The sequence below is a fragment of the Canis lupus genome, chromosome 15 (assembly GCF_048164855.1).
Source record: "Canis lupus baileyi chromosome 15, mCanLup2.hap1, whole genome shotgun sequence".
Lineage (NCBI taxonomy): Eukaryota > Metazoa > Chordata > Mammalia > Carnivora > Canidae > Canis > Canis lupus.
This window is the reverse complement of record NC_132852.1, coordinates 29,732,868-29,748,153: the sequence shown is the minus strand read 5'-3', so window position 1 is coordinate 29,748,153 and position 15,286 is coordinate 29,732,868. Positions and strand designations below refer to the sequence as shown.

Here is a 15,286-nt window from a genome sequence, read left to right as displayed (position 1 = left end):
GGGTTGAGGGTGGGATGGTGATCAGAGCGAGAAGGGCCCTGTGACCACATTTTCCATGTCCATATTCACCAATTCATCCTTTTCACAAACTTAAACATCCTCTACGGTAATGTTTACCACTTAACAAACAAACACACCAAAGAGCAATTGTTTCGTGCATGAGGATAGCTGGTGAGTCCTATATTCTGGACATACTATGAGCTAAAGCACAAAGAATTGTTTATGAATTACGCAATATTTTACGTCAGGAAAGTTTCAAACATCTGGACTATTTTTTTTCCCTCTAGTTCTGATAAAAATGGATTTAGGTCTTTTTCTTTTTTTCCCTTTAACAGTGTGCACATACTCACGCACACATCCATCATCGATACAACACATGAGACATCCGTGTTCATGGCAACCTATGGCGTCTGGTGAACATTCTCTCCTACTTCTGCTCTGGCTATCCGTTGAGTTGTTATTTTCTCCCTAAATGAAGTCACCTAAATTGACCTTGTATTTCTTGCTTCACGGTCCATTCGGTTTGGGCTGCAAAACAGATCCTCTCAATACGGAATAAATTCTTATTGCTCTTACTTATTAAATTTTTCTCACCTACCATAACACTTTGCAGAAAATACCTTTATTTTATGTTTCTCCATAGCCATTATATAGAGTCATAATCCTGTTTCCTTAAAGTCATGGTGGGATGATTTTCCTTAGGCTTTGCCCATGGTAACCTGGCCAGAGAAACTGTTTCTTATGAAAGGGACTTCAATTCCATCTTCTAGCTCCCAATCCTTCTGTGTATGCATCCACACAAGAATAATGGTATCAGGCTCATTCTCCCCCTTATTCCAAATAAATAGTTTCACATACATATTTCCTTAAGCCTTCAGCCTCTCTGTTATGTGCTCTTAAGTGGTTTAAACTTTACATGCTGGTACCAGCCACTACCTCTTCAATTGGAAACAATGCTACTATTATCTAAGCTAAGGATTGACAAAATCTTTCTGTAAAAAGTCAGATAGTACATATTTACAGCTTTGTGGGCAATATGGTCTCTGTGTGTCTGCCACAATTAAACAACTCTGCCAATGTAGCATGGAAGCAGTCAGAGATGTAATAACTGAATGTATTCCAATAAAACTTTATTTACAAAAAACAGATTGAGGGGGATGGTTTTGGTCAGTGGCCTGTAGTTTGTTGATTTCTGGTCTAAAACAAACAGACACCCATAGCCATATTTATAATTTGTAAATAAGATTCTTATCCTGGTGACATCACACTCACTGATGGCCTTCACATTTCCCCACAGACTTATTTAGGAAACATAAAAAATTAGGCAACATGGTATCTTTGAAAGTTGCTAAGAGGGTAGAGCCTAAAAGCTCTCTTCACAAGGGAAAAAAATTTATTTTTTTTCTTGTGTCTACATGAGATGATGGATGTTAATTAAATTTACTGTGTTAATCATTTTGCAATTATATAGGTCAAGACATTGTGCTATACACCTTAAATGTATACAGTCATTTGCATCTCAATAAAACTGGAGAAAAAATCAATATGAAGATAGAACTACTATTCTCTAAGCAGGACCCCATCATAGTTATTTAGAAAACTGACATTCCAACCTCTTCTTGCCCAATGAATATTGGCAACTGATACAAATACCACTCCAAAAAAGATGCATTTAGATATTTTCTTTTACTCTTCTCTCAGTTCAGATAGTATAACCCCATTTAATGTCTTTCACACTCAGCAGTACCTGTCTAGCCAACGTGAGTTACAGAAATGCTCCTGATATACAGTAAATCATAGAAACATAAAGCCATAGAGGGCTTCAATTATAATGATAGCTACTTTTTTGGGGGGAAATTTACAAACAAGCATTTATTTATTTATTATTTTATTTATTTACTTATGAGAGAAACAGAGAGAGGGGCAGAGACATAGGCAGAGGGAGAAGCAGGCTCCCCACAGGGAGCCCGATTACAGACTTGATCCCAGCACCCCAGGATTCCAACCTGAGCCAAAGGCAGATGCTCAACCACTGAGCCACCCAGGCATCTCATAAACAAGCTTTTAATATCCAATTCTGATTCATTGTCCAAAAAAAGACAAGTCACTACTGAAACTTCAGAAGACCTTAGTAAGTAATAAGAGTCTAATCTAAATCTATAAAAACTGTACCAAGGTGTAACTATATTTTCTCCTGAGTTCAATTAAATTATGGGACAATTTAGGAAAAAATATATTTCTTTGATTCAAAATCACTTGTAAATACCCCTCTGTAAAGAGTCCGATGGCTTTCCTATATATTTTGGGCAATTTATCTGATGGGATTCCTAACACAAAATTCCATCAGATGATACTCATCTTTTAACGAGCATCTGCAATATAATGCCAGGAATAATCATATATTACCTCGCTTACCTTCACTGCATCCTACAGATGAGGAAACCAATGCCCAAATATATTGAATCACTTAAAATTCTAACACTAGTAAGAGACAGATCTGGGACTTCAACCAAGTCTCCTGACTCATTCTAACATGCTCTTTGCACCAAAGTGAAAAGGGGAGGTAAAAGACCTCATCTTAATCTTTGTTTATCAGATTTTCCTGATTCTTCACCGATATATTGAAGATCAGTGCTTTTGATTTAATTGAATCTGAAAAAGAGTGCCTTTAATTAACATTCAATATGAGGATACTTTGAGAAGTATACTGAGTTCAAGGCTGGGTGTGGCACCTGCTAAATGCTAGTAATGATCCAGCACCTTCTGGCTGGCCTGGGGGTTCTAGACTCTAGAGGCCCAGGGCAAGTGCTTTTCAGTGTGTCCTAGTCACACTGGTCCTTCATTATAAAGTTAGTGTAATGTATTGTATATGTCACAAATGGGGAAATATGAGGAAAACAAAAGACACAGAAGCTTAAGGAATAGCCTAGAGAAGACAGTGCTCACTCTTAGTCACAGAAAAGAATTTGAGAAACAGAGACGAGGGCATATGGATGTATTGCCCAGATCCAGCTAACCAAGTCAGCTGTCTATACTAGGTTTGGTGTTTCATGGTTATCTAAAAAGAGGGCATAGGAACTGGGCAGAAGATATAAACTTCTAGAATTCCAAATATCAGGTCTCCAAATATTGGCTCATGATGATTTTCACTTTCCTCATTATTATACTACCTGAAAGGAATGTGAGGAAAGTGTGTTATGGTAGGGTTCAAGACCAATTAGTTGACTATCAGTTAAAAAACTATAGATAAATGAGCTTTCTGGAAGAGTAAAACTCACAACAAACCCATCATGGGTGTCTTCATGGAAAACTGAATCTAAAGCAAATATCTGAAAATGATATTTTAAAAAAGAAAGATGAAAAATTGCCAGTATGTACATGTGCGTTTGTGTGTGTTGCAGGCAGAGGAGGGGTAAGTCCTGACTTTTGTATCAGGATAATGCTGACCCTATACCTCTGACTTCTTTGAATCTTTGCCCAAACATGTGTTTGCTCTCATGTAGACCAAGCCTTATAAATCTTGGCATAATCCATCAGCACAAGGAGAGATATGTTGCCTAGTGTGTGGCTGTGTCATAAAGATGAAATTGCTTCTGATGAAGTGTGAGGTCTCTTCAACGACCTGTCCTGGAGACAATAACCTTTAAAACACATCGAAATTAAAACTGTAAAAATATTACTGCTGAAGACAAGGGGATCAATACATCCTAGTGACTCAAATGCCACAGACCACGCCATCAACAATCTTCAGTTATAGAGTTTGTTCCTTTTGAGCATGGTCTTTCTTTCATGGATAGGCAGCTCACAACTTGTACTGGGTCACTGGGGGCACCTCCAAAGGGCTTCCCAGACAACCTAGCACACTGGGAGTGTAAACGAGAGAGTTAATTTAAACCACGTAAATGTTTGGCTTCTTTTTGAAAACTATGGAAAGTCTCATCATATCATAGTTGGTTATTACGCAGATTCAAACAGTGTGCTATGAGTTAAACCAGGTCCCCTGACACGCAACAACTGCATTCAGTTATGGTCTGATAGGCATGCCTAGAATGTAATGGAAAAATCGTTAGACATTCCATTCCCCTATCAGTTTGGTGAAGATCAAAAACACTGACAATACCCAGTGTGGGCAAGGCTGGGGAGGAGCAGGCATGCTGTTACAGTGTAGGCAGAAAGGAATCTGGTATGACCCTTCTGGTGGGTAGATGGGCACCATGTTTCAAGATACAAAATCTCCACATCTTCTGATTCAACCATTCCACTTCCAGGGATTTATCACAGAGAGAAAATTGGCCCAAATCTCAAAGATGCAAGCATGACATTCATCAGAGTACTGTTTATGAAAGCAAACACTTGTTAACGCCCTCAGTGTCCATCAACAGGAGAAGTGTTACATGGCTTCACCAACAGCATTTACCATCCATGGCCGATAAGCACAATACTGGTATTTGTATTAATCAACAGGAGGAACCATCAGTGATGTGGCTATTTGTGAGGATAGGATAGGAAAGGAGCAAGGAACAAGCTATAAAACAGCATATTTACCGTGTATGCATAGAATGCACATAGGATGCAAACAACAAGCTGCTTCTGAGTAAGGAAGTTTGCATTAACGCTTCACTTTTCTCCATCTCCTCTTCATGATGTCATTTTCCATGTCTCTGCATTAATCTTTGTTACCAGCAAAAATTAAGACAACACACAACCAACTTAGGTGTTTTTTCTCTCTTCTAGTACCTACGTGATAAAGATGTCCCGCTGCGTATGTTCAGTGATTTGCATTTTCCCAAGGAAAGCGCCATCACAAAGCACAGGCATACAGGAAGAAGGAAAGCTTCGGGTCTGTGGCCTGTACTGCATTAGCTACTCTAAAGATAGAGGAATCAATAACTAGGCTCTAATAGCTTGTTAATCATCACACTGAACTTAAGTTTCGCTTTTATAAAATAATCTTGGAACGGTAATAGCCCTGCTGCTTCACATTGCTTTTCTTTCCGAGGGCTTTATTAACATGACCTCACTCATCATGCGGTATGCCTGTGAGCTCTAGCTGCCGGCAATTACCTTCCAGTTTAAAGATAGAAGCTCCAGGCTGAGAGATGGGTAAGACTTTGGCCAGAACCTGCAAATGCTATGACAGAAGTGGACAAGTAAAAATCTTTATTTTTCTGCCTTTGGCCACTGTTCTATGGTCGATGTTTTCCATTTGTTGATCCACTGACCAGGGGGTCAATTTCTGAGCCACTGGTCCTTTCTATCTTACTCCTTAAAAATAGTCATTTTGATTCCTTTCTTCTCCTTCGATTTTGGGGTCCACAGTAAAGGATTTAGAGAGGTCTGATGTGGTTTGGGAAAAACTGGTGCACTGTATAGAATATATTAAAAAAAGAGGCATCAGGGTGGCTCAGTGGTTGAGCATCTGCCTTCAGCTCAGGTCGTGATCCTAGGGTCCTGGGATGGAGTCTCACATTGGGGGAGCCTGCTTCTCCCTCTGCCTATGTCTCTGCCTCTCTCTTTGTGCATCTCATTAATAAATAAATAAAATATTTTAAGAAAGCCCTTATGTGGGTTAAAACCTGACAAACTCCTACATCCCAGTAATCCCATTTTTAGGTAGGGGTCAGAAAAAGGAGAGACCAATATAGTATGGTCACTTATCAATCAGAATTGGAGGCAGAAATTAAAGGATGGAAGGCACACCTAGGGAGCTTTGTGACTTTGAGGCCATGGCTGGAGACATCCAAAAGTCCTTCTCAGCAAATCTAGGCAAGCCACCAGAGAAAGGCCAGTAGCAGAAATTGTACTGGATCTTCAAGCAGAAATATGAAAAAGGAAGTTTTTGGACTTTTTCCTTCTCTTAAGACATCAAAATAAAATAAGAGAATAGTAACCTCAAGCAACCTCTTTCTCCCAGGGAAAATGGACTGACAACTTCCATTAAACACAAGAGAACACGACCCACTGACAGGGAGCCAGATCGTCGTTGCCTCTGTCTGATGAGTGTTTGGTGCTGAATGTTCTCTGCATGTACCCTGTTAGATGGACCTAAACACAGCATGAACAGTGACATGGACTGTAGGCTCTGACCCTTATAAGAAGATCACCTTCCTGAGGCAAGACTTAGCAGAATCAGGCCCCTGGGGTTCTCTGATGCCACTGACAGACTGTGTGAACTGTCCTTGCAGGGCTTTCATGTTTCTATCTGTTTATCAGGACTAATAAAATGGAAGGATTTTATTAATTCAGCATTAACCAGGTATGAAGAGACGATAAGGATTTACTCCATAGATTTTCTAGACTGTGGAGAGAGATAATCAGTGTTCAGTTTACATATACGTAAAAGAATAGATGCTTGTGTTATGATAAAGTATTTTAGCCAAGCTTTATGCTGTAGTTATTCCAACCTGGTATTTACCTTGGCACACAATAGTATTGGAATTGGCATTTTAAAGAATGATTTCAATTTTCCAAAAGACAAATGTGACCTGTATGAAAATAAGCATCTTAACTATTACCACAGAAGACACATAGTTTCATAGTCATACACAGAATGACCTAGACACCTGATTCTTTGTCCCATTCATCTTTCCTCTAGATCCATTATCTTTCCTGCCTACAGGTACTTAAGGAATACTCTCAAATACTTGGGTATTTAAATACTTGGTCTAACAGAACCAACTAACTGGGAGTCTAGTTGTATTTTATTTGAATGCAGCTCAGTGACCCTAGATTCCTCCTGAAATCGAGCAGTGATGTAGAAAACACATCATATTAGCCATTGTTTCAGTGACTGTTTTAGAGAACACACTCACCATACAGAAATCATTAGCTTGTCTATTATACAAATGGGGAACTCAGTTCCAGCATTCTCTGCAGAACAGTATGTAGGTATTAACAAGGTCAAATACCAGAAGACCTCACACATTTATTCTCCCCAGAGATGAAATGGAACTGCAAATGAAAGCTGACCTTTATCATCCTTACCTTTGCTTTTCCAAGGTAAATGCTTAAATTCCACTGTTTATTTGTATATTCCCACCTTAGAATTCTGATCCTTAATAAAAGCTCTAAGAAATTCATCTGTCAGGTGCTGAAACATATTCTCAAATAACACAACCACATAATGTCCCACAGCTATTTCTGTGTTGAGAAGGATGTAATAACATTTCAGGGAAAAAAAGTACATCAAATGTACACATTAATTGTAACATGTGTTCGTGTTCATAAATGTTGAAATATGGATAGAATCAAGGAAATCTAGTGCTTGACAGAGCTCATCAAATTTCAACATGAATGATACAAAAACATTTCATCTTCAAATATCTCTATTTCTCAACTGAACTGAAATGCTGCCTTTCAAGAACAGTTTTAGATAACAGGAAAGCTGTTTCTTAACATGTAAATTACTGACAAATCAATAGTTTTACATTCAACACATTTCTACCTGAGCAAAAACTATTTGTATGTATTTGTATTTCCAACTGATGATGTTACATTTGGGGGAACTTTACTTAAAAAGATATCCTACAGACTTAAACTACCCCATCCAGTAGTCATAGGTGGCTACGACAACTTGAAATGTAACTAGTCTAAACTCAGATATGCTGTGTCAAATGTATTAGATTTCAAAGACTTAATGCAAAGAAAGAATGTAAATTTTCATAATGAAATGACAATATTTTGGATATACTGGGTTAAGCAGAATTATTATTAAAATTAATTCTGCTTGTTTCACTTACCTTTTTAAATTTGGCTATTATTTTTTGTAATTTACGTATGTGACTCATTGTATTTTCATTGGACAGCTCCAGACTAGAAGAATTCGGTTAGCATTTAACTACTTTGCAGATGAACATACTTCTCATTAGAATCTAAAAACTGCAATATGGTTGAACTTTATAAACAAAGATTGCTCTTGTTTTTAAATCCTTCCAAAACATTTAGTATGAGGCTCTTAACTTTGAGAAATGGTGCATATATCTCATTTTCCTGCGCATTCTCTACTGGCTTTGGTTAACATGAAATAACGACTAGGATTTATCTAAGAGCTGTTATTATAGTTTTTCAAGATAAGTACAATAGAGTTGATTTGGAAAAGGTGCATAGGAACACATACCAATGACTAATAATAAATACTGTGGCGAATATACTTCCCTAATCGTGAAAGGGAAATATAAACATGATTACAATGATAAAGAGAAATTATCCTAAGAGGAAGAGCATTGGAACAACTTCTTCACAAAATATTTTAGCCAAAAATTTACTCTTGAGGTCAAGGATGTATAGCTTCTTCCATTTCCTTTCTTGTGACTAGAATAGATCTTGAGAATATCCTAACAAGTTCTTCTCTAAAAGATCAAAAAAGCAAGTTCAGTTAAAAGGGATAACATTCATATATCAGATGGAGAGATGTGTGAAAGGGTGGATCAATGAAATGTTCTATGTAATCATTGGCTAAGAAAACAATTTGATGAAATCTCCTGTAGATCTATACGTATGCTAATGATGTTATAGTTGCTATGACACCAGACAGGTTTTCTTCCAGCTCTTACCCTCAATGTACATTTCCTTCTAGAATATTCTCCAGAAAACTGAGAGATACATCCTTCATGATATAACAGAAGGCCATCTATTTAGCTGCTCCCTGTTACTCACCCATACTTGCTGTAGTATCCTAATATTTATTACATTGGGGAGCGTTCACACTTCCTCTGCCAATTACCCAACAGCATTCTTGATCAACACTCTCACGCTGTTTAGTTACCTGAGAGTGACTAATCACAGAGCAGCTGATACTAGTGCTGTTTCTCCCATCCTCATTTACATGTTGAGTAGAAGGCGCACCCTGACAGATTAAGCTGCTCAAGATGGTGTTTTTCTAGTAATTCTAATGGTGTTTCTGCATCCTGTCATACTGCCTTACTACCAAGTAAGCCAAGAAGGCCTTTCCTTTTTCACCTTAATGGAGGCAGAGGTTCATTTGCATGACTTAAAACCTCACACCAGAATATTCATATTCAGAATCATCTGGCAGGCTTGTTAAACCACAGACGGCTGGGTCCCCACCCCAGAATTTCTGATTCAAGAGGTCTGGGGTAAGGCCAATGGATTTGCATTTCTAACAAGTTCTTAGGTTATGTTGCTGCTGGGGTTAGAAGACTCCATTTGAGAACCACTGTTTTAGATACACATTCTCTTATCACTCCCAGATATGCCTTCAGAATATGGTCACAGGTAGGGGAAAGGAAAGAAGGAAGGCAGGAAAGAAGGAAGGAAGGAAGGAAGGAAGGAAGGAAGGAAGGAAGGAAAGGGAAGGGAAGGGAAGGGAAGGGAAGGGAAGGGAAGGGAAGGGAAGGAAAGGAAAGGAAAGGAAAGGAAAGGAAAGGAAAGGAAAGGAAAGGAAAGGAAAGGAAAGGAAAGGAGGAAAGGAAAGGAAAGAAGGAAAGGAAAGGAAAGGAAAGGAAAGGAAAGGAAAGGAAAGGAAAGGAAAGGAAAGGAAAGGGAGAGGGAGGTGGCTGAGAAGGAGGGGAAAAAAGACGGAAGGAAGAGAGGAAAAATTATTCAAGTGTTACTAGAGTCTGGTACACATTTAACACTAAAGTCAAACACACTTAATGTTACTGAACTCAGTACTCACGACAACACAAAGATAGGTGCCATTATACACTTTTCCAGATGATGGATATGAGGCTTAAAATGGATAAATAACTATCCAAAAGATTTCATAATTGGTATTATATACCAATACCAGCAGTCATGATGTGAGCCCAAGTAGGCTGATTCCAGAGCCCTTGCCATAATGCTATGTTGATAGCTTAGCAACTTATAAGCATGTCTAGAGGATGTATCGTCATCCCAATCCCTGCCCCATTAGAGAGCACAGTGCAGACTGCTGCAGGGCTGAGTATATGGCAACCTGCAGAAACTGAAACCATACTGAGTTTTGTGTACAAAGGACCTGTTTAGAATTTCCCTGTTAACTTGCACTTGGCCAGCCAGAGTTTTCACTAGGGTGAGCAATTTTAATGGATCATATGAAAAACATGGACTGTGATGTGGGGATTGAGTTGAATAAGGATGAAGGTTGGGGATGGGAAAATATGAAGAAAATTAAAAGGAAAAAAACGTGGAGAAGATTGAAGTAAACGTGGAAACAGGTATATATGTAAGGGAAAAGATTAGAGAATTTGCAGTTATTTCTGCAAACTTTATATGGTCTTAAATATTCATGCTCAAATATTATTTTCCTATTGTAGACCAGCAAGTCTACCAGAGAATAAACATAGGGCTAATTGCTCCCCTCATATAATAAACATAATGATTCAGATATTCAGATATAAGGAAGAAGCAAGAAAAGAATCACTGAAGAGAATGTCAAATTCACAAAAAAATCAAATGAACATAAATTGTGATTCATCCATTTTGCACATTCTTTCCCTTCACATCTCCTTTTATATAGTAATATCTGGTTTTTTCAAAACATATTCCCCGTAGAAATACACTACAGAAAACAGACCCAATCAACTGGAGTTTTGTTCAAATGCTTTCTTCAAATAGACGCCTTAAATGCTGAAGAGAATGTGACTGCTCCAGGGGGAACAGGCGCCCAGGTAGGGAACCCACCATGACTATTCTGCACCGTGGAGGTTTTCTTCTTACCCTTCTCCTGCTACCTAGCTGTTCTTTCCAAGAATGAATCAGGTCTAGATTTTCAGGGTTCAGGAGAGGTAAAATAATGGAGTTAGTTATAAACTTGAAGGTTTTAAGAGGTTTGAGTTCAGCCCACATCAGACCCAGAGAGGCTGTAAGGTGGAGCATGGTCTGTTCTTACTGGCAGGATCCCTAAGATGCTCTAATAGGCTCCTGGCCATCAATGCCTGGGGGGCTCAGAGTGTCTGAATTAGTTTCAGGACCCTTGGAAGTGTTGGCAGTGTTGGCTCTGTCCCTTGGTCCTGTGGTCTTGTCTTTGCTTGTCTGCATTAAGGTTAGAGCTGAAATGCCACAAAAACAAACAAACAAACAAACAAAAAAAAACCACACACACACACACACAAGATCCATCTGTTCAGCTCAAATCTGACTCAAATGGTTGAGACCACTTCAATTCAAAATGGAAATAAGGCATTTGCCCTCCTCTGCTTACTAGGGCAATAAGAGTTTCCAGCATGTTTTCCTATTTACCACTTTAAATGCCGATTTCATAGAACAAAGTTGTAAAGGCTATGGATAATCACTAACTTGGGTTGCCCTTTCAGCTCATGAAGCAGAAGTATTGGGTTGCAGGTTTTAATATGCAACATGAATCATGACGGAGATGCCTGAAAAACATACCCTCCCACATCACCTCTGCCAGATAGAAAAAGGAATATTTCAGGGACATCTTGGCAGAGCTATTTTATTATTGAAACCATCTAAATCTGATTTGGCTCCTTTTTGTTGTAGTTTATTTTTTCTTACACCAGGATAATACTGATGATACACCTGAAAAACAGATTTTTGAACCCTGATTTCACTTTAAGCCATTTTTTCAAAATTTTAGGATCATTTAATGTTGGAGTTCAACAAAAATCCTTGCTCTCAAACAAAAGTGTTTGAAGCCCATTGTGTAACACAGGTAAATGTTTTTGTTTTTTTTTAAAGATTTTATTTATTTATTCATGAGAGACACACACAGAGAGAGGCAGAGACATAGGCAGAGGGAGAAGCAGGCTCCATGCAGGGAGCCCAATGTGGGACTCGATCCCGGGACTCCAGGATCACACCATGGGCTGACAGTGGCACTAAACCACTGAGCCACTAAACCACTGAGGGCTTCCCAACACAGGTAAATGTTAAAGTGCTTTGGTTCAATCCAGTTTAGGGAGTCCAGAGAATCGAATCCAAACTTGGCCCATGGGAGACTTCGAAGGAACACCTAGGACTTTAGTAGTGTACAGTGAGAACACCAGTGATCTCATCTAGGTTCTTCATTTTAGCCACAAGATATCTAAGCTTAGCAGGTTTATTCCAAGGTCACATATGATATTAGTGGCAGGGTGTTAGAAACCAGGGCTTCTGCACCAAGTTTAGTTCTCTCTACAACACAAGGCAGCCTGCTGAATGGGTGGGGTGTGTTTTCATATCTAGGAGTTGTCTATGTAAGAGCGTTGTTTTAGAAAATAAACCCAAACTGCACGTCTTTTTTGCCTTGGATCAAAACATCAAAACACCTATGCAAAGATCATCTTGTACACCTTGACCACCTATGCACAGAAGAAAATGTACTGTCTTGTCCTTTGGGAGTCATTGAAGACTTTTGCTAAGGCAAGGGAGGACAAGAGTAAGGATTGGCATATGGTTGTCCTTCTCTTCCCTTTCTGGTGTCCTTCTCCACACAGTCTCTGAAGACACTCTCCTCTATGTTCCAAAATGACAGCCAGCTTATTTGCCCAATGGACCCATGCAAACAGATTGATGTGGGATAAAGGTTTAAAGGGTTCCTCTTAACAAACTTGTGGTTACCAAAGGGGAGATGAGAGGGGTGATGGATGAAACAGGTGAGGGAGATTAAGAGTACACTTATCCTGGTAAGCACTGACTGATGTAGAGAATTGTAGAATCACTCTATTGTATACCTGAAACTAATATAACACTGTATGTTAACTACACTGGAATTAAAATAAAAAACTTCATAAGCAAAAATGAAGGATTACTCTTTAAAGATTATATTTTGTAATTACCTTTACATTAAAGAAATATTTTCATGGCCCAAGTTTCAGACACTACAGAAAGAAATGGGAGTGAATATTTAAAAATAGTATTTATTATTTTTCTTTAAAGTTTTAAAAATGCATATTCAAAGTAGAACACTTGAAAAACATGGAAAAGTGAAAGTCAGCCATATTTTCCAATCCAAAATAGTTCCTGTCAACATTTTGATTTCTTTCCTTTCATTATTATAATGCACTTACATATACATTCTTTTTCTTTACAAACAGGGTGCCCTCCTGGATATACATTAATTTTTTTTTATTTAGACTGGCTTTAGATTTACAGAAAAAATTATGAGGATAGTAGAAAGAATTTTCAAATATCCTATCCAGTCCTCCTTATAATTAATATCTACATTAGTATGTAGCACATTTGTTACAATTAATGAACCGATTTGGACATATTATTATTAACTAAAGTCTACACTCTATTCAAATTTCTTTATTTTTTTACTCTTTTCTCTGCCCATTTAAGATGTTACAAGGCTAAGAAAATGTGAGAACTAAATGTAATTCCAGGATCCCATCCAAAATATGACTTACTCTGTCATCATTTCCTTAGGCCTGTGACATGCTTTTTACAGGCATATATTGTGAATGATTACTCAGTTTAATAAACAGTCCTTGAGAACATGGTTTATAATGAATGCAGTATTTCACTGAGTAACTGTATCATAGATCATTTAACTGATGACCCTTTATTCAGCATTTAAGTTGTTTTAAAGCTTTTACTATTATAAGTGTTTTTGAGATGTATCATCCTACTTACATGTCCATGATTATTACTTGGGGTAAATTCTTAGGACTGGATAGCTAGGTCCAAGATATGCACATGCTTACAGCTTCTGGGATAGATTAGGAGAGAGTGTATCCTAGAGAAGGAGCATGAGGACTCCGGAGTGGATTCAGACTCCTGTCGGATGCAATGTGTAGCTTTGGGCAATGACTTAACTTGTCCCAGCGTACTATTCTCATTTTTAAGATAAAATAAAGACAACAGCCATGATAGCAACAACAACAGAATCTACTGCAGAGATGGACTTTGTGGGGATTTAGTACAAAAACATACAGGCATTAATCAGAGTTCTCCAGAGAAACAGAGCTAATAGCATATATGTATGTATATATATACACACATGGGGGGAGAGAGAGAGAGAGAGAGAAAGAGAGAGAGAGAGAGAGAGACTATAAGGAATTGGTCCATGTGATAATGGAGGCTGAAAGGTCCCCAAACCTACAGTCAGCAAGGTAGAGACTGGGCTGGGAAAGCAGATGGTGTAGTCGTGCTAGTCTGAGTCCAGAGGCCTGAGAACCCAGAGGGCCAGTGATGTAAGTTTCAGTTCGAAAGCTGGTGGTAGCCTCAAGATCCAAGAGGAGCCCATGTTGTAGTGTGAGTCCAAAGGCTGGAAAAGATGGATGTCCCAGCTGCAAGCACTCAGGCAGGAGGAGATCTGTCTTTACCCAGCTTTTTTTTTGTTCTATTCAGGTCTTTGATTAATTGGATGAGGCCCACCCACATTAAGGAGAGCAATTTGCTTTACTCAGTGTACCAATTCAGACATTGATCTCATCCGGAAACACCATCAGAGATACAGTCAGAATACTGTTTCTCCAAATGTCTGGGCATCCTGTGGCCCAGTCAGGATGATACATAAGAATAACCATCACAATATGTAAATACTTTAGCATATAGTAACCACCTGTCCACAATGCCCTAATAAAGATCAAATATAGAGACACACAATATATTGAGATTTAGCTGAATAACTGATAAAGGTTGTTCCTTTATTTTATTTTATTTCCATTTGCATTCTTGGATATCAATGTAAATGAACTGAAGTACATGGCTCCAGACTCTAAATTATGCATACTAAGCTGAGACACCACCCATAGTGGATTCCTGGATACCATGATATCTAGTACAAGCATGGTTTATTTTTCTACTTCATAGAGGTTCACCCTACAGTACTTCTCTCTACTTTATATCTCAAATTGTTAAGCTTCCATAACTAGAGAAAAGCCTATATAGGAAGTACAGGCCCAGGGGTCTAGTTTGTTCTGTGGCCCCTGAATAGGTATGAACTCTTGGATAAGCCATTGTCTTCTCAGAATCTCAGGTTCCTTATCTGTAAATAGAAAGCATGGGCTGTGATCATTCAAGCCTTCTCAAATCTACATTTCCAGGGTTCTGGGCAAATACACAGATTTCCTTGAAAATGCCCACAATTAGAGGATGAGCAGCCTGTGGAAGGTCGTGACCCACTAAGAAGCAGATTCATCAGACAATTTGGTGGGCAGATGGGATAAGCAACAGATTGGTTCCAAGCCCCAAAGTGGTTAAGTTCTCTCTTGAAGGCAATACACTCTGGTATGAAGAAGAAAAGTAGGTAAGACAAATGATTATACGTTGATAGTGGAATTTCTCAGGCAAGGGTTATGTATGTATCTAAGACTTTTTAAAGCATAGCTTACTAAATTATTATCCAGAAAGTTTGTGAAATCGATACTCAGAATGGAATCTTTTTGAAAAGCTGCTT

General features: G+C 38.5%; 1 protein-coding gene across 7 annotated transcripts in view; it reads right to left on the bottom strand.

Annotated features, from left to right (window-relative positions):
- The window catches only part of NRG1 (neuregulin 1), a 1,074,255-nt gene that overhangs the window by 322,408 nt on the left and 736,561 nt on the right, over positions 1-15,286 (bottom strand). The window lies entirely within an intron of this gene.